Below are 18,450 nucleotides of genomic sequence, written 5' to 3'. Positions count from 1 at the left end.
GAAAATTTTCTGGACTACTACGACTTTGTAGAAAGTTAACGACGATTAACGACTTTGTAGAAATTAAATTTCTAACACACCAGGTTCATCTCCAAAAAACCCGAAAGCTAACTACTATATGTAAAGTTGCACGAAATGTGATGGAAAATTGAAACAGATCGAGTTGCCAAAATCTACTTACGAACAAAAACTTAAAATAGAAATGAAAATAGACTGGCACATATTCTGGCTTCTTCATTTCATCTCTTTATACTTATGGTGCATATCGTAAAGTCGTGCAGGGCATTCTTATGAATTCTCCGGAGCGATATTATTTTGGGGGTGATAGGACAAAACCCGTAAAGAAAAGCGACCCGCCAATCTTTTTTCAAGTTTCTTATCTAAGTCATAGTGCAGAAGTTGTAAAAAAATTGCATTTGATAATCAACTATGGCTATTAAGACCGGTTATCATGGAAAGAGGAAATTTATGCTTAAGCACATTGACACGTGCCATTGTTTTTTTTCCCGAAAGATAAGTAAATTTAAAACGAAAGAAGTCAAACATTATACATCTCTGACGGAGAGTAGTCAAGTTATATTTTCCTTTTAATTGTCTACAGATGCCACTTGTTATCTGTCTCAGTCTTTGTGAATATAAGTGGGGTTCGGCAAAAACTATTTTTTCCTGTTGAACGTGGCTCTTTTCTTTACTCAGTTTATTTTGTAACTTTTTCTCTTTCTGTATACGTATCAGCGAAGAGAATGAAAGTGATATATGAAATAAGATTGCACTCATAAATGAATCGAACGATGGAAAATGATTGGCAGTTTTCCAATCACCTTTGCCAAACATCAAGCAAGTCATCACAAGCTACGAATATGAAAAATGCGAAAAATTCCATGTTGGCTTCAAGATTACGGTCTTCTATTTCTATCCCCACGTATGCCACAAGTTTTAGGTCGATCACCAGCTCCCAGCAGTGGCCCTAGGAGCCCAAACCGACCTATTGCCTATTTTTATGAAGAAAGCGTCTTATGGAAATATATTAAATTCATTATTTTGTCACTTTTATTCTTTCTGTATCAGCGAAGAGAATGAAAGTGATCTATGAAATAACATTGCACTCAAATGAATCGAACGATGGAAAATACATGAAACAAAGCGTTCAGCAGCTGTCAGTTCTATGTGGGCATTAGCGCAAATGACCCAAATGGTTGTTTTCCGCTATGCTCACTCCATATTCTTAGGATAACAGATGCCTAAACGTTGAAGTTTTATTGGACTTTTATTCCAAATACTTTCCAAATTTGAAATATCAAAAAATGCATCCCGTGCATTATTCATTCATTCCTACCATAAGATAAACACCTCGCAAAATTTATCGCGCTCGAATGTTTGACTTATAATTATTTTTTTAAACAACTTTGGCAATAATAAACATAAAATTAACAGAAAAGTCATGATCCTGTTTCAAATATTCTGTACTTTGTCTGTTTTTGGATTTGAAAAGACGAAAGTGATGTTATTTTCATCAAACCTTGATGAAAATCGTTTGAAGGAGTTGTTAATTAACTTAAATTAAAAAGCTCTCTAGAAGCCGAAAATCTCCAGCCAATAAGTGTCCTTAGACTGATGAAAAATCTTTTTATTCCTTGGGAACTGATAGCCGTCTTTTGCACGATGAGTCAATAACAGACGCATCCTCTATCGGTGTAAATATATTTAAGAAAGCCGTCATCACCTCTTCTCCTTTACTTTTATCGTCCTTCCTTAGAAAAAAAAAAGACTTCATCGAGGATCTTCTCATTTGCAGTTTAATATAATGTTTCAAAACATTTAAAATGCCTTACCGATCGTCGACTTAAAGGAAAAAGAAAGTACCAGTGTACTTTATGCCCCGAAGACTCGACGACGTAACCGAAAAGTACATGAATTAGGAAATCAGGAAATCTGGTCTCGTTTCCTTACTCAGAGCGCGTGGCAATGGAACATAACACTAACATCTGTTGGGGCTGAGTAAATTTTTACGGGCAAGGAAAACTGCCTTTTTTTTTTCCTTTTTGCTTTAAGAAATGTTGCACTTGTTTGTGGTTTTGAAAGTGAGTTTTCTAATTTAAAAAGGACTTTCATCAACCTGTCACGTAATTTTTAGTTTGAAAACTTGCTCTAGCCTCGAGGAAGTCTTCGAGCAAATACTGACGATTCGTGTTGGAATTTACTATGAATATTTATACAGCTCCATCTTGCGCGAAAGCCACGATGACCATACTTCACGGACGTCAAGAAAACGCAATACAAACGATCTGCTAAAACCTCAAGGGCTTCAGAGCTACAATACAAATTTAAGTTGACAATGAGGATAAACAGATTAAACAAAATGCGATGTAAATTTACGCTGATATGCCAAATACTTTTAACATGACAGTTTTTAATGAGTCGTCGACATTGTAGTTCAAATAAATTTATGGAGCTGCAAATATGACTATTTTTTTTCGTCATACACACTGTCTTGAAACTTGCTAAAGTCCTTTTCATATTACTCATAGTTTATTGAATTGTCGTCTGTCTTGTCTCCAGCAACGTTAAATCAACTCGCAATAATGGCTCGAAATTATTTCAAAAGTTCCTATTCTTGTAAAATCGTTCGTTTTTCTTCCTACGGCTACGTCACCACAAGTTAGACAAAAAGCACAACGTTTTCCGTCCGTAGGATAAAATCATCCCGACAATTTGTGCACGATGAAACATTTAGCCGGCTTCATGCACTCTGTAGAAAACATAGTTTAGGCGCAATTTTACCAGAATAAACAATGCATTTTTTCCATTATTTAACATAGTAAATGTTTGTTCAAGATGACAGACAAGGCAGACACCAGTTTATGTCTTTCTATAAGACACCAAATGACTTCATTAATAAATTATCTCCTATATTTTTCCAGCTTGCCTAATTCTTCGGTGGAAGTTGCTTGAATTTTCAAGTTACACTTAAAATTGTTTAAGTTCTCATTAGGTGTGATATGCCTCTGAAAAACAGCTCAGTAATTTCGAACTTCATTATTATTAGAGAAGTAAAACGTCGGAAAAATTGTGTGATTCACATTTCTAGGCATCAAGCCTCTGTTGTTTAAATTGCAATTGTAGTAGTCTCAATGCACGGATGGTTTATTTTCTGGAATTGAAAACTGTCAAACAATCTTTAGAACTTATGCATGGACGAAGTTTTTTCAACAGTCGTTACATATTTTTTTTGCATCTGAGGCGAAAAACTGTACATATATTCAACAAAAAGTTCCAATAAAGAATAGTGAAATTGTTTCAAAGACAGCTTTCAGGACATGGGGTTTTGCCTAAGTTAAGCGGCTTGCATTTTTCAGGGAACTTATTCAGCGTCGCTCTTAAGGCCCTGTTTACTATTCGAGTTGTTATCAGATAGTTGTCTGTTAACTGTCGACTGGTCTCATTCGTGTTTTCAACGACGTAGCGAATACTTTATTTAGGCAGGCGATAAATTAAATCTTGCTATTTTTTGCAATTACGTTGAAACCAAACTGTTCGAGCAAAGCTTCTATGGACTTATTTTCCATCGATTACGATTCATCTTTCGTCAAATGTGTTTCATTGTCGCCTTGAAACGAAGTTAGTACATGAATATGTAGAATATGGAATTAACAATCAAGGAGTGCAGATGCTGGAAATACAGAATATTGAGGTGAAGCTTGCAAGATTTACTTTGCGAAGCATCGTGTGTGTTATAGTCTTCATCCTGAACTTTTCATCTTACATTTAACGAAGGGTAAATTTATGATTTGCCTGGTTTTTACTTAAGCATTCATGAAACAATCAGTTCGGGAAGTTAAACGCTGACTACCATAGCAATACTGCTTCCGTTGAAGGAAAACAACTCAAGGCCACTCAGAAACTGGCATTACATCGTCGTTTTATAATCGATAACAGAATCCTTGGAACCTTTTAGCCATCACGGAAACATTACAGCATTAGGTTTTTAAAATCATGTAGGAACATTAAGCAGCAGGCTCGTAGTACATCAAGGTGGTAAGACATCTAATAAATTTCATTCGTACCCTGAATTATGCATTGCCTCTATTTCATTTTCTACGGTCTTCTTAAGGACAGGAGTCTATAAGGAAACGGTTGCTAAATCCTTTTTTTCCTTATAACTCTACTTTTGGTGTGCTGTCTTGTAACAAAATAAGAAAAAAAAAGAGAAATTATAGGTTCTGCGTAACTAAATCAGCCCGCCGATGAGAATACGGGAAAATGGAGAAAATTTAATACTGCCTTCATTTGCGGATTTTTGCCTATCTGAGAACATAGGAATTTAGGATAATTTTCTATGTCTCAATTCCGCGCTCAGAGATTTCCTCATGATTTCAGCTGAGATAAAGGAGGTTAACACATAAAGTGCTTGGGACAAGACAAGTTTGAGTAAAGTTTTTAATTGTTTTTGTTGATGTCGCTTACCGCTGTTATATTTTAAATTCCTAACTTTTTGTACAATAGGGTCCTAGATAAATAGCTTTAGCCGTCTCCCTCCCAAAAACGGTAAAAAAAAAGGGAAACAAGAACAAAAATTGGCAGCATCGAGCATCACTTGTCTTTTGTGAAGGCACAAGGTTTTTAGAGAAAAAACCATTAATTAAAGCTATCCGCAAATTTTTCTCAAGTTCGATTTCTATTTCATGATCGATATGTCTTGAAAAAAATTCATTTTTCTTCATAAACCTTTTTTCTCTTTCTTCATTATACAGGTCCTTGTCAGATTTTTCTTGCTTGAGTTTTACGCGATCGCTTCTGGTTATTTAGACCATCATAGAAAGAGGAAATTTATGCTAATTTCCATTGAGACAAGACATCGTTGTCTTGCATCACGCAGCAGATTCATACATGGGTTCAAGATGTTTCTATCAATAAATTCAGTATACATTGGAATATTCGACTTTTTCCAGGAAATAGTAAACTTAGATTAAGAATGTCCAACACTATATTTCCCAAACCAGAAATATCGAAATAATCGGCAATTTAACGGTCGACAGATGCCACCTGTTTTTGAGGTGAGTAACTCTAAGCTAATCATTGAACATGTCTGTGCTAATAACTTTCTTTTAAACCTGCACAATGTGCAATTTTAAATTTTGATAGATAAGCTATGTTTATGGACGAATATACAACAAAAAAATGTAACTATTTTTTACCATATGTCAGCACTGTTCTTCTGATATGATTGAGAGCGGTTAAAATGTGCTTCCGTACGGTGCAGAAAGATCAAACTCCCACCTAATGACACACGGGGAAAATTGAACATAACATAGTGTCATGCTTAAATGTTATTGAGAGAGGAGAGATGGGAATGTAACTATTTTAAATGAAGTAATTCGTATTTGCCGAAGTTTTTAGTCGTTTTGCATCTAATATCCAATTTTCTGAATAAGAAACGCTAAAAAACTTTCGTTAAATTTCCTTTAATTTTTTTCAAAAATGAGTTCCAATCATGGGTAGATGTTGAATGTCGGATTTTGACTTATTCTTTGCTAGTTCTTGTAACTTTAACTCATTTTGTATCAGTAAAAGAGAATAGGAGAGATATATTAATGATGTTGTACTCATAAGTGATAAGGATAAAAAAAGAGTCTCCCTCCGCGACTCACCTTTTCCAAAAGTGAAGTTAGTCAATATTGCAGTCCAGGTTAAGAACACGAAAAATGAACAAATTCCATGCCCTCTTCAAGGTAACGGTTTTCCGTTTCTACCACGCGCGTATGGCACAAGTTTTAAGTTGATCGCCAGCTCCCAGAAGTGGATTAAGCTTCCCAAATCGACCTGTCGTTATGAACGAAACCGTATTATGAAAATAAATTTAAAAAAAATGCTTGCAGCTGTCAGTTCCATGTGGAAATTAATGCAAATGGCGCAAGTGGATGTTATCCGCTTCGCCCTCGATGGAGAGAATTTGGTCTCTTAGGAATATCTTCACATGCATATGTTAACATACGTATTAGACACCTAAATTAGTCCTTAGACTAACATTGTAAAAATTTCGATTAATTTTTTTAGAAGGTCTGATTGACGGCGAAAAACCCTAGGAAAAGCAGATACCTGGATGTTAAGTTGTACGTTAGACTTTTCAATCCGAAAACTCTCAAAATTTTAAAGATCAAGCATATTTTTAGCCTATTTATTCAGCCTAATTTTCGTTCATTCCTACAAAAAGACAAACAGCTTGCAAAATTTATCTTGCTTTTAATATTTTACGTTTAGTAACTTTGGTAATAATAAAAATTTTATTCAACAGAAAAGTCATGTTCCCGTTTTAAGTTCGCTTTAATTTGTCAGTTTTTGGAGTTAATTACGCCGACGTTTTATTCTTATCAAACTTTGCTCCTAAAATCGTCTGAAAATGTTGATAATCAATCCTATTATATTGTTAGGTGCTATTTAACTGCACATCGAAAAACGAATGTACCAGCATTAAAAATCTCTATTCAGAAATTTTGGTTCAAAATGTGAAGTGACAACGACTCGACCTCGACAAAAACTGCAAAAGAAATGATATATTCTTATTGAGCGAGAAAAAATAAAATCTTAAACAAGTTGGCTAATTAACATTTACAAGCCGTTGATTATCATCTTTTTTATGCAATAGAAATCCCGATGATTGTTTAAACCCTTTATTTATCTATAAAGTTCAGTAACCAAAAGGGCAAGGAAGACTCAAACATCAAGCTTCCAAAGGAGGAAAAAAAAGGAGAAAATGTCTTTGACAAGGAAATATTGCTAGCCTTAAGCGTCGAGCCTTCCATTGCATAAGCTACACAAAAAGCTCTAAACATAAAATAACACTCTTATTTTTGTATCAATCAAAAGGGTTAAACTTAAGACGTATGTAACTTCCTGAAGATAAGTAGGGGCTGAGTAAAATTTGTACGGGCAGGGAAAACTGCATTTTTTTTTCTTTTTGCCTTAAGAAATGTTGCACTTGTTTGTAGTTTTTAAAGTTAGTTCTCTAATTAAGAAAGGACTTTCATCAACCTGTCGCGTAATTTTTAAACTATTGTTGAACGAGGAAAAAGCTGAGTTTCTTTTAACTGGCACGAAGCAGCAGCTCGCCAAAGTTGATATTGTACACATTAAAGTTGGAAAAGTAAATATAGCTCCGCACTCTCCTGTTAAAAACCTTGGAGTCTGGTTTGAATCGAACCTATCTATGGTTGATCATATCGCCGAGACTTATTCTGCAGCATTTTACTATCTTTATAACATTAGAAGAATTAGAAAATATTTAACAAAAGAATGCATAGAGACACTTATTCATGCCTTTAAATTTAGCCGCTTGGACTATTGTAACAGCCTCCTATTTGGAGTTCCTGAGTGCCATCTTCACAAATTACAGAGAGTCCAGAATGTAGCTGCTCGCCTCATATTTCAGGAGAGCAGATTTTGTCATATCACATCTCTGCTCAGGTCACCACACTGGCTGCCTGTAAAATATCGCATAGTTTTTAAAATTATCTTAACTACTTTTAAAGCAATACATGGTCTTGCCCTGGCCTACATAAGTGAGCTGATTTCTGTTAGAGACACCGGAAGATATGATTTCCGTTCCAATGACGGCTTACTCCTTGCTCCTTGCAGGGGTAAAACACTCACCACGCTCGGCGATCGATCTTTCCATGCGGCCGCCACTAAATTGTGGAAAGATCTTCCGGGCTCTATCAGAAACACCCAATCTTTAAACAAGTTTAAGAAAGCCATTAAGCCTTTTTTTATTTGCAAAAGCTTTTTAATTCTTTGTATCTAATTTTATATTTTTACATCTCCTTCGTGAACATTTTTATTTATTATTACCTTTATTTTATTATTATTATTATTTTTTTTCATTCTTTTAGCTTGTAGTATCTATGTAAGGTTCCATTTTTAATATTTAACTGTAATGTGCAATTGAAAATTCTTATATTGATAATTACGCTATATAAGTCTATAAATTATTATAATTATTAATTTTAGTTTGAAAACTTGCTACAGCCATAAGGAAGTCTTCGTGCAAATACTGACGATTCGTGTTGAAATTTATCTATTAAAGTTTATGCGACGTCAAGCACACGCAATACGAACGGTTTGCTCGAACCTCAAGGGCTTCAGAGCTACAATACAAATTCAAGTTGACAGTGAGGACAAACAGATTAAACAAACTGCCATATGGCAAATCCTTAAGTCTTTTGCTAAATATTTTTTAGCTTGACAGTTTTTAATGAGTAGTCGACAGTGTAGTTCAAATAAATTAATGACGCTGCAGATATGACCATTTTTTTCGTCATACACAGTTTCTTGAAACTTATTACTCATAGTTAATTGAATTGTTTACTGACTTGTCCCAAGCAATGTTAAATAAACAAGTAACAATGGCGCGAAATTATTTCAAAAGTTCCTATTCTTGTAAAATCGTTCGTTCCTCTTCCGACGGCTTCGTCATCAGAAGTTAGACAAACAGCACAACGTTTACCGTCCGTGTGATAAAATCATATCAACAATTTGTGCACGATGAAACATTTAGCGGGCTTCACGCACTCTGTAGGAGCTTTAAAACGTAGTTTAGGCGCATTTTTCCAGAATAAACAATGCATTTCCTCCTATTATTTAACACAGTAAATGTTTTATTCAAGAAAATAAAATTTAAGGATAATGATCTTGTTTCTTTCAAGTGATCTTGTTTCTTTCAAGTAGCTGACGTTGTTTTCTCGCCAAGTGTTTGTGATCTATATTTGGAAACTCGGTAAATTTCATTTTCGTTTTATTTCAACTTCACAGAAATAGGAGTTAAGGCTGGATATCAAATCTTATCATGGGGTGAAAGTCAAACTCAAGTTTTTCATGCATTAAGTACAGTCATCTCTTACCTTCCAAGATCCAACGTTCTTTGGTGGCAAACCCTAGAACTGTTGAGCCAAACGTGTTTTCTTTTATTACCGTCTGGTAGCTATGGTTACGATAGAAACTGTTGGTTTCAATACATGATGATCATTAATATTAAAATAAACTTCCCTCTTCCTGTTTGGGCTCTTTGCCCAAAAAGCTAAATTGATAAAACGATACGCAGCGTGAATTTGAGAGAACAAAAGAGCCTGACTTAAATAAGCATTCAAGGCAAGTCCAATGAAATTGGTTGGGGACACACAAAAAGAGGAAAAATTAGCACTTCGTACTCCTTAGCTTGATGAATTTCATTAGATCGATTACAGTGTGTATATAGTTAATCTATGTTAAAGAGACTGGAAAGACAGACGTTTTCTTTCTGCCATCTATAATTTTCTCAAACGTGTTTAGTTTCCTTGTATGATTCTTTATCTTTATCTCCAGCAGTTTATGAAATAATACAAGTTGAAAGATTTGAGCGGCTACCCATGCATTAGACGTGTTTATAAACATTATTTGCGTGCGTACAGCGTTTAAAGTCTAGTCAAACAGGTGTTCTTTGTGCGATTATCGGAGGCGAAAGAAAGAGTGGAGTCCAAGTATATGTTTAAAGCTATATATTTAATGAGCAGAGGAGCTCACAAGAGCAGGGCCTGAGGTCAACTGAACTGTTGCATAATCACATTAGGATATTTATAAGTCGAGCGCGGTTGGTAGGTAAGAGGATTAAGGGCTAATCCCACATCCCCCTTTCTAGACATTTCGATACTGTAAGAATGTCTCTGTGCAAAGTCTTCTAATAATGGAAAGCGAGTCTATTAAGTAATTTGATCATGAAACTAATAGCAAATGTTCATTCAGTCCTAATCAAAACCTAATCTCTTGGGCGGGTTGACCTTTCTTCCGGAACGAGTAGCGGTTCCAGGAACGGGAACTGGAATGGAAGACTTTTGGGCAGACATAAAAGCTTCGTTCTTCTCTGCCGGAATAGGTGGCTGATCCTTGGAAGTTTCGGGAGGATCAGGTGGAGGGCTTTCCGTTGTGTACTTTGCTTCTTTAGGATTTGGATTGAGTTGACGTCTGTTTCTTCTAACAGTTGCGTTGCTGTCAGTGTCGAGGTAGTAGGAACGTGGCTGTGGTGTTTTGGATACTACTACCGCGTTCTCTTTGCGATCAGGGATGTAAACACGATTGCCTGGCGACAGATTACTGAGCTCTTTAACTGCATGTCGTCGGTTGTACTCTTTCATTTGCTCGGTCTTAATCTTGGCTTCCTTTTCACGCAATGTCGTTAACTCTGGCCATTGCGGTGTTAGTTTAGACGGAGTAGTTGGAAGGGTGGTGCGTAGTCGCCGTCCCATGCATAGTTCGGCTGGGCTGAATCCGTTTTCCAGTGGAGTAGCTCTGTAAGCGAGTAGTGCTTCATACGGATCGTCAGATTTTGTAAGGAGGTTTTTAGTTGTTTGCACCATGCGTTCAGCTTCTCCGTTGCTTTGTGGGTATTTTGGACTGCTTGTAATGTGTGTGAATCCCCATTTTTCTGCAAATTTGGCGAATTCCGCTGAGGAATACTGCGGTCCGTTATCGGAGATCACGGTTTCTGGAATTCCATGGCGCGCGAAAATCGCTTTTAGGTGATTGATTACTTCTTGAGAGGTGGCTTTTCGAAGTGCGCCGATCTCGCAATACCGCGAGAAGTAATCTACCACGAGGACAAATTCCTGTCCTTTCCATTCGAATAGATCGGTTCCTACTTTTTGGAATGGACGCTCAGGTAACTGTGTAGGAATCATGGGCTCTGCACGATTAGTTTTCGTCTTGATACAAGTAGGGCATTCCCTGACAAGATCTTCTATCTGCTTGCTGAGATTCGGCCACCAGACACCACTTTTCGCTCTTTCACGGCATTTCTGGATGCCTTGATGACCTGTGTGTATCTTGTCTAATACATCGAGTCTTAACACTGAGGGAATTATGACTCTGTCGTCTTTCATTAGGATTCCCTGCTGAACTGTGATTTCTGCCCTGTACTGCCAGTACGGTTGGAGTGAACAATTCAAGTGATGTTTCTCTGGCCAGCCTTCACTGCAGAACAGCTTAAGCTTTGAACAGACTTCGTCTTCGTCCTGATGAAGGCGTATTTCTTGCAAGCGGCGCTCTGTAGTTGGCAGGCATTCTACTATGTGTGAGACATAGAGGTTTAAATCTTCGTTAAGTTTCTTCTCGTCTTTCGTGAGACTTCGGTGAAGTGGTGCTCTTGATAAAGTATCAGCTGTGGTGAGGTCTTTTCCGGGTACATGGACTATTTGGTACGAGTAGCGCATAAGTCGCATCCGGAACCTTTGAATACGTGGTGGCATGTCCTGGAGACATTTTGATCCTAGTAACGGCACCAACGGTTTGTGATCCGTTTCGATAAGGAACTCTTTACCGAGGACAAAGTCGGCAAACTTTTCACAAGCCCAAGTAGTTGCGAGTGCTTCTTTCTCTATCTGAGCGTATCTTTGTTCAGTAGACGTCATAGAGCGCGAAGCGTAGGCGATTGGCTTCTTTGAGTCATCTTCTTGGACTTGTAAGAGGACTGCTCCTAATCCATACGACGACGCGTCTGCAGATATAATAGTTTCTTTATTGGAGCAGTAATGAGCGAGAACTGGCGCTTGAGTCATTTCTTTCTTCAAGCGAGTGAAAGATTCTTCTTGAGCTTGACTCCAGTGCCATTCGTTCTTGCTTGAAAGAAGATCGCGAAGAGGCATAGTCTTCTCCGACAGATTTTCGATGAACTTTTGTTGGTGGTTGATCATTCCCAGGAATCTCCGTAGTTCTGCAACATTTTGCGGTTTCTCCATCTTTTCAATAGCTGCAGTCTTGTCTGGATCGGGGCCTATTCCTTGAGCGCTGAGACTATGGCCCGCGAACTTCAATTGTTTCCTTGAAAATTCGCACTTCTCTGGGTTCAAGGTGATTCTTGCTCTGATCAATCTTGTTAAAACTGCGTCAAGTCGTTCATCATGTTGTTTTTGCGTCTTTCCATGCACGAGGATGTCATCCATAATGCATATGACTCCTTCTAAACCTTCCAGCTCGTTTAGCATTCTCTTTTGGAATCGTTCTGGTGCTGATTTCAAACCGAAGGGGAGTCGCTGAAAACAATATCTGCCAAAGGGAGTCAGAAATGTGGTCAGGAGTTGAGAGTTTTCTGCTAGCTTCTCCTGCCAAAAACCGGAATTTGCGTCAATTTTTGTGAACACTGTGGACTCTCCAATTTCACCTAGCAAGGCTTCAATCTTTGGAAGTGGATACGTTTCACGGCAAACGTTTTCATTGAGCTTTGTCAGATCCACACATATTCGGATTTTCCCGTTTGGTTTAGGTACTGTCACCATTCCAGCGCACCAATTTGTAGGCTTGTCAACCTTTCTGATTACTCCCAACTTCTCCATTCGGGCAAGCTCTTCTTTTACTTTGCTTTTCATTGGTAATGGAACACGTCGTGGGGTCATGATGGCAAACGGTTGAGCGTCTGACTTCAACTTGATTTCATATTCTCCCTCAAGTTCTCCCAGTCCATGGAACAGTTGAGGATATTTCGCTTTAATACTTTCTTCGTAGCTTTGACTTTGGATTTCATTGATTCGAGCCAATAGATTTAGCTTTTGAATCGCTGGCTGCCCCAGAAGAGGCTCTTTTAGGCCTTTAACAACGTAAATATCTTCGGTCACGCACTTTTCTCCCAGGGATAAAGTGTCACGAATTGTCCCTATTACACAGAGACCCTTGTGATCCGCTCCAGAGAGTCTTTTGGAGGTGTAATGTAGTTTTCCTAAGTTGCATTGGCGAAAGACTTCTTCAGGAATAACTGTGACATCTGCGCCGGTATCAATCTTGAAATTTACTTCGGAGTTTCCTATCGATAGATTTGTACGCCATTTCTCCGATGTTTCGATTGTGTTGACGACTTCGTTGACGGTCATTACAGAGATATCATCTTCTACCGAATCATCATTAACTCTATGGACTTGTTTTGAGGATTTGCAGACCTTGGAATAATGACCCTTTTTGTTGCATGCATTGCAGGTAGCATCTTTGGCTGGGCAACGCTGAGGAGGGTGACCTGGCTGAGCTCCACATCTGTAATACGATGTTTTCTTTGCTTTCGAAGAAACTCCATAATGCTTGGGTTTTGGACTTCGACGTTTGTTTTCTGGAACTTTCCTGTCATGTATTGCCGATATGTCAGCGGCACTTGAGGGGTTTTGAAGAATTTGATCATGATGTTTCGTGATTTCGGCGGATTTAACTTCTTTAATTACCTGATCCAGAGTTAAGTTGTCATTTGCCATCAATCGACGCCTGAGATGAGAATCACGCAAACCAGCAATTATTTGAGTGTGCACCATTTGGTCACGAAGGTCCCCAAAAGAGCAGAGGTCGGCTCTTCTCTGAAGATCTTCAATTAAGGTGAGGACAGATTCTTTGTCTTGCTGAAAGCGTCTTACGAACTGCGTTCTCTCGAAGACTAAAGCAACTTTTCCTTTAAAATGATATTTGAATTTTTGTTTGACATTCGCGTACTGGATATCTTCACCTGACAGTTTGAAACTATCATAGATGTCGGCGGCATTATTTCCCATTACGTAAATAAGCGTATTGATGCGCACTTTATCTGACAGCTCATCACGTTCCGTAGCTGCTTCAAATAACTCGTAGCGCTTTATCCAGTGGTCCCAATCGTCTGTTTTGGGATCAAACTTAGCCGGAGGAGGAATATTGAAATTTGCTGCGGCCATTTTTACGCTTCCACTTTGTGGGTTATCCGTCTGTAGTGAAGCCGTTGAAGAACTCGGTTTCACTGGGTCTGTGGGTGGTGACGTGACTGGCGTGCTTGATTCCTCGAATATTTCTTCGTTTGGATCTTGAGCGTTTGAATTCATTCACGCGATGTGAAATGAGGTCGGAAACAACTTTCTTTTCCGCTACTTCTTGTTCCTGCTGTAGGATCCCACTTCTGACACCATGTGCGATTATCGGAGGCGAAAGAAAGAGTGGAGTCCAAGTATATGTTTAAAGCTATATATTTAATGAGCAGAGGAGCTCACAAGAGCAGGGCCTGAGGTCAACTGAACTGTTGCATAATCACATTAGGATATTTATAAGTCGAGCGCGGTTGGTAGGTAAGAGGATTAAGGGCTAATCCCACATTCTTAGACAATATTGTGTGATACGTTATAGTTAAACAAGCCCACTAAAGACTAGGGCTGCACACTGTGGTAGACCAAGTATACACCAGGGTAGGTGAGATCCGAATATAGAAACATCTTTCCCTAATGTAGAGCCAGTAGAATCATTCTGTTTTCTCTAAAAATTTGGGTTGAAATTGCCGTGACCAAAAGATGCACCTGCAAGGCTTGAAATTTTGAGGACTTTGTTATTCCGACCAATCTATTAATAACGTTTTCATTGTGTGACATACACCCTGGGGTTGTTTACTGCGATTGTAAAGGAACTGTTTGTGGCTCTGTGGTGATTTGCAACTCCTGCAGTCTTGACCACTCAACACAGGAAGTATGTTCGATCGAGAGTTAATAACTTTATTTCCCCATAATTTACTCTCCAAAAATACATTTTGAGTTTCTTTAATTATCTAATAAAATATCAAAAATGTAAGGCAGTGTGCTAATTAAACTTTCCTCGATTGACCGACCGGAAACTTTGAAGAAGTTTACAAAATAATGAATAATTTCTCTCGTGAGAAATATAATAAATTTAGAAAAAAAGTTTCAGACTCTGCCATTAGCATGTTTTGCAATAATATCAGAGTATGTTTGCTCTAATTTTCGTTTTATCAAAATGCTCCATTCAAAGCTTCTTTCTTCTTTTCTGCAAAATTTTAATATATGTAGTTTTCGTTGTGGCAAACAATAGCGCCGTATCAATTCGGCTGTCGATTGCAACTAATCAAAATGAATTTTTTTCTTGGTATCATGTCCGGTTCTGACAAATTGCTAGTTTCCAGATTTATTTTCCCGTTATCTATGAGGTAATATACTATTTTGCATCAACTATAAATTCTGGGAAAAATGTAGTAATACAGATCTTATAGGGTTAGTGCCAAACTGTACTCCCCGAACCTAACCGCCGTGGACTAAAGCCTTCTCTGAGATAGCGAAATCTAGAGAACGTACCCATATTTGCGCATTTACCGAAGCGCATTCTGCGACCCTGGACTCATATCAAACCTTGCCTATTGTTATGGTTTAAATTTTTTAAGACAATGATCCTTATGTTGTCTCGCCTTAGGGATTTTTCCGTCCGGTTTCGAGAAATTATACTCGAGTGAAATCGGATTCAGCCGGCAAATTGTCACTGATTGGGTCAGTAAATTTCAAGAGTACGCCAACTGCTTTGACTAAACTTTTGTCATACCGCGCGTGCGTGTTTCGGCCTCACTCAGCCTCACTGTACTTTACTCTTATTTTAGTCGTCAAGTAAAATAATTAATACTTAGAATACAGCTTGTTGTATTATATCCGTGTAAGTTTATGTTTTAGCTCATGTTTTAGGAAGCAAGCAGCGGTGAGTAGCTGGAAGCGATGAGAACGGGCGGCTGCTATGCATTATCTCAGTTTAATATGCCTTATGTGTTATGCTTCTTTGAAAATGACTTCTGTATAAATTTACTTCGTGCATGGCTTAATAATTATTAAACCAATTGCGCCTGGATCTACGTCGATCGACTATTTGTCTTTTGCACCTTTTCACGTTTAAATGATTTCGCTTTTCGCTAATTGTTCCACTGCTAACAGAAAAAAAGAAAAGAAAAGAAAAGAAAAAAAAAGAATGAAGACACACCGCTCGATGTCGAGAGTGCGTGAAAAGGCGGGTTTACGTAGACTATTGTCAGGCCTCGCGTTTTTGTTTTTTGGTTTATTGAAGCAAGTAAACATCGCTGTTGAAAGTAAAACAAAAGGTGCGATTTTCGCACCTTTTTCCGTTTCTGTGATTTTATTCTCCGGTTAGCCAAAAATTCTCAAACAAAAATCTTCATCGTCGCATTAGGTGAGTGAAAAAAAAAAAAAAGAAAAAAATAGTGTGACTGGTTTGGAATTGCTTGCGCAAACCGTTGTTTGTTATTCCTTTTTTTCGTGACGACTCCCTACCTCGCGCGCGCTCACGTTTGTCGCAGATTTGGTTTTTATCGTGAGTTGCCCACGGGACGCCGCTCAGGGGGCGGGCCACTCACTAATTTAGGATATTGCTCTGCAGTTGAAAAGATCATAAATTTTATCAATGATACTTGCATATAAAAGCCTCGTAAACACAAGTCATAATCACTTTAGTCAATCCCTGATTGAGAGAAGAGCTAAGAAACATGAGTAAGTTTTATGAAGTATCGAAAGTGCTCGATAAGCGTACGGACGCTCACGGTCGCGTTCAGTACCTCGTCCGCTGGCGTGCTAGGGAAAGAAGTACGATAGCTCGGTTGATAAATCTCCGAATGTGATATAAGGTCTACCTCAAAATCCCCGTCTAAATTCTCTCGACGTATTTTTTTAAAAAATTGGTCAGCTTTGATTTCGTTTTAGGCCATAAAAGCTAAGAAATTTATCTCAAATTTTCGTAGCAGAGATTCTTGACTGCAAAACAGAAAAGAAAGTTAATGACTGTGAATATATGAAAATCATGTATGGGAACTGCGGATTATGAAATTAATATGAAAGAGAACTTCGCAGCAGTTCACACTACTTAACCAGTAGTGAAAATAAAGCCTGAAAAGTTTGGATTTGAATCAATGAACTTCGCAATACCGGTGCAGTGCTCTACCAACCGAGCTAATATATATACAGTATTTGAACCCATGATCTCTACAATACCGGTGCAGTGCTCTACCAACTGAGCTAATATGATTTTCAAATATTCACTTCAAGGGTTTATTACGAAGCAACATTATGAAAAGCTCCCAATTGGCTTGTTAGCTCAGTGTGGGCCTGAATTTTTTTTTACTACTGCTTAAGTAGTGTTTATTATTGCTCAGATCGCTTTCATATTCATTTCTCAATCCCACATATATAACTTTCATACATTCATAGTCATTGATTCATCACCTTACGGGTTTATTATGAAGCCAAAATAATTACAGCTCCTAATGGGCTTGCTAACTCTGTTAGTAGAGCACTGCACTGGTGTCGCAAAAGTCATGGGTTCAAATCCCGCACAGGCCTATCAAAAATCACAGTAGAAACTTACAGTGTTGTGTAGCTTGTGCTTGTGTGAAAACGGATTACCAGATTCTTTATATTTTGCTGAAAGGTCCATTACATTCACTTTGATGTTCAATCACTAGAGAACACTCTTTAAAAATGGTTCGTGTAAAAATAATGCATATTATTGACTAAGAGCTGTACAATTTTCGTCAAGCTAGTTTGAATTCGCCAAGCACCTTTACAAAATCAACCTCTATCAGTTTTCTTTGATTAGCCCAATTATGATTTAACCATATTCTGATAGGTTTCTTAGGTTTATAAAGAAACTAGCCAATGTTCTGCGTCAGTAGCTTGATCTGTTTTCAACTTTCTTCTTGGACATGGGAAGAAAAAATGTGATGAAGGGAATCGTGAATAACATTTCCCCATTCGAACGAGGGCAGTTTTTTTCGTAATAACAGCTCTCATATTGAGCTCAAATAGAAATTATTCTACTAGAAAAAAGGCCAAACAAACAAACATTGAATCTTTCTTTGCGAGAAACTGCAATAAACACAGTTTACCTTTGATGCTAAATCTAGCATTACAACAAAATCTACTGATAAGTTTCTCGACCAGTTAAAAGTCTTATTTACAACTTACACGAACTCCCATCAGCTTGAAGTACTTGTCTATCTATGTTTTCTTGAGTTTAAAAATAAAATATCAAGTTGAAAATATGATTAGATAGCTGACCAAATTGACGTCTAATTTTAGAATGACCAAACCTCAGTGAATATTGAAGCAATGCGAAATTGACGTGTCCAATTGCTGAAATGAGCTCTATCGTGACACTTCGTGACTGCCATGTTCAAAGTGTTTGCCACTATATCAAATTCTGAATCAAACTAACGTTTGAGCGATCCATTTTGATAAATCCTGTTGGTTTGTGGAAAATTGAGAATCGGTGTGAATCTGTTTAAACTATTTGTTTTCTTACTCCGCCTCTGGAAACTGGTTTGAAACTTTGTAGTTTTGAACGGGAATAAAACATCAAACTTATTAATCTTCTTTATTGAGGTTCTCAAATTTTACGGCAGTGTGACCCAGTGGCCAAGGCGTGCTAGAATTGTAATCTTTTGGTCCCGGGTTCAAACCCTTCCATGTTACTCTCTAGATTTTCGTTTGCTCAGTGTTCAACTGCGTGACTGTTCACAGTCAACCTCAGTTATTTTTCCATCTCTTACAAAGTATTACCCTTGTCAGACACTTTGATTGTTGACTGATGCGGAGAACTACCTGAATATGGTCCATAATTATTGCGTAAAAACGGAAAACACGAAATAAATAACTTGCT

The sequence above is a fragment of the Pocillopora damicornis genome, chromosome 1 (assembly GCF_964200805.1).
Source record: "Pocillopora damicornis chromosome 1, jaPocDami1.2, whole genome shotgun sequence".
Lineage (NCBI taxonomy): Eukaryota > Metazoa > Cnidaria > Anthozoa > Scleractinia > Pocilloporidae > Pocillopora > Pocillopora damicornis.
This window is presented reverse-complemented; position numbering follows the sequence as displayed.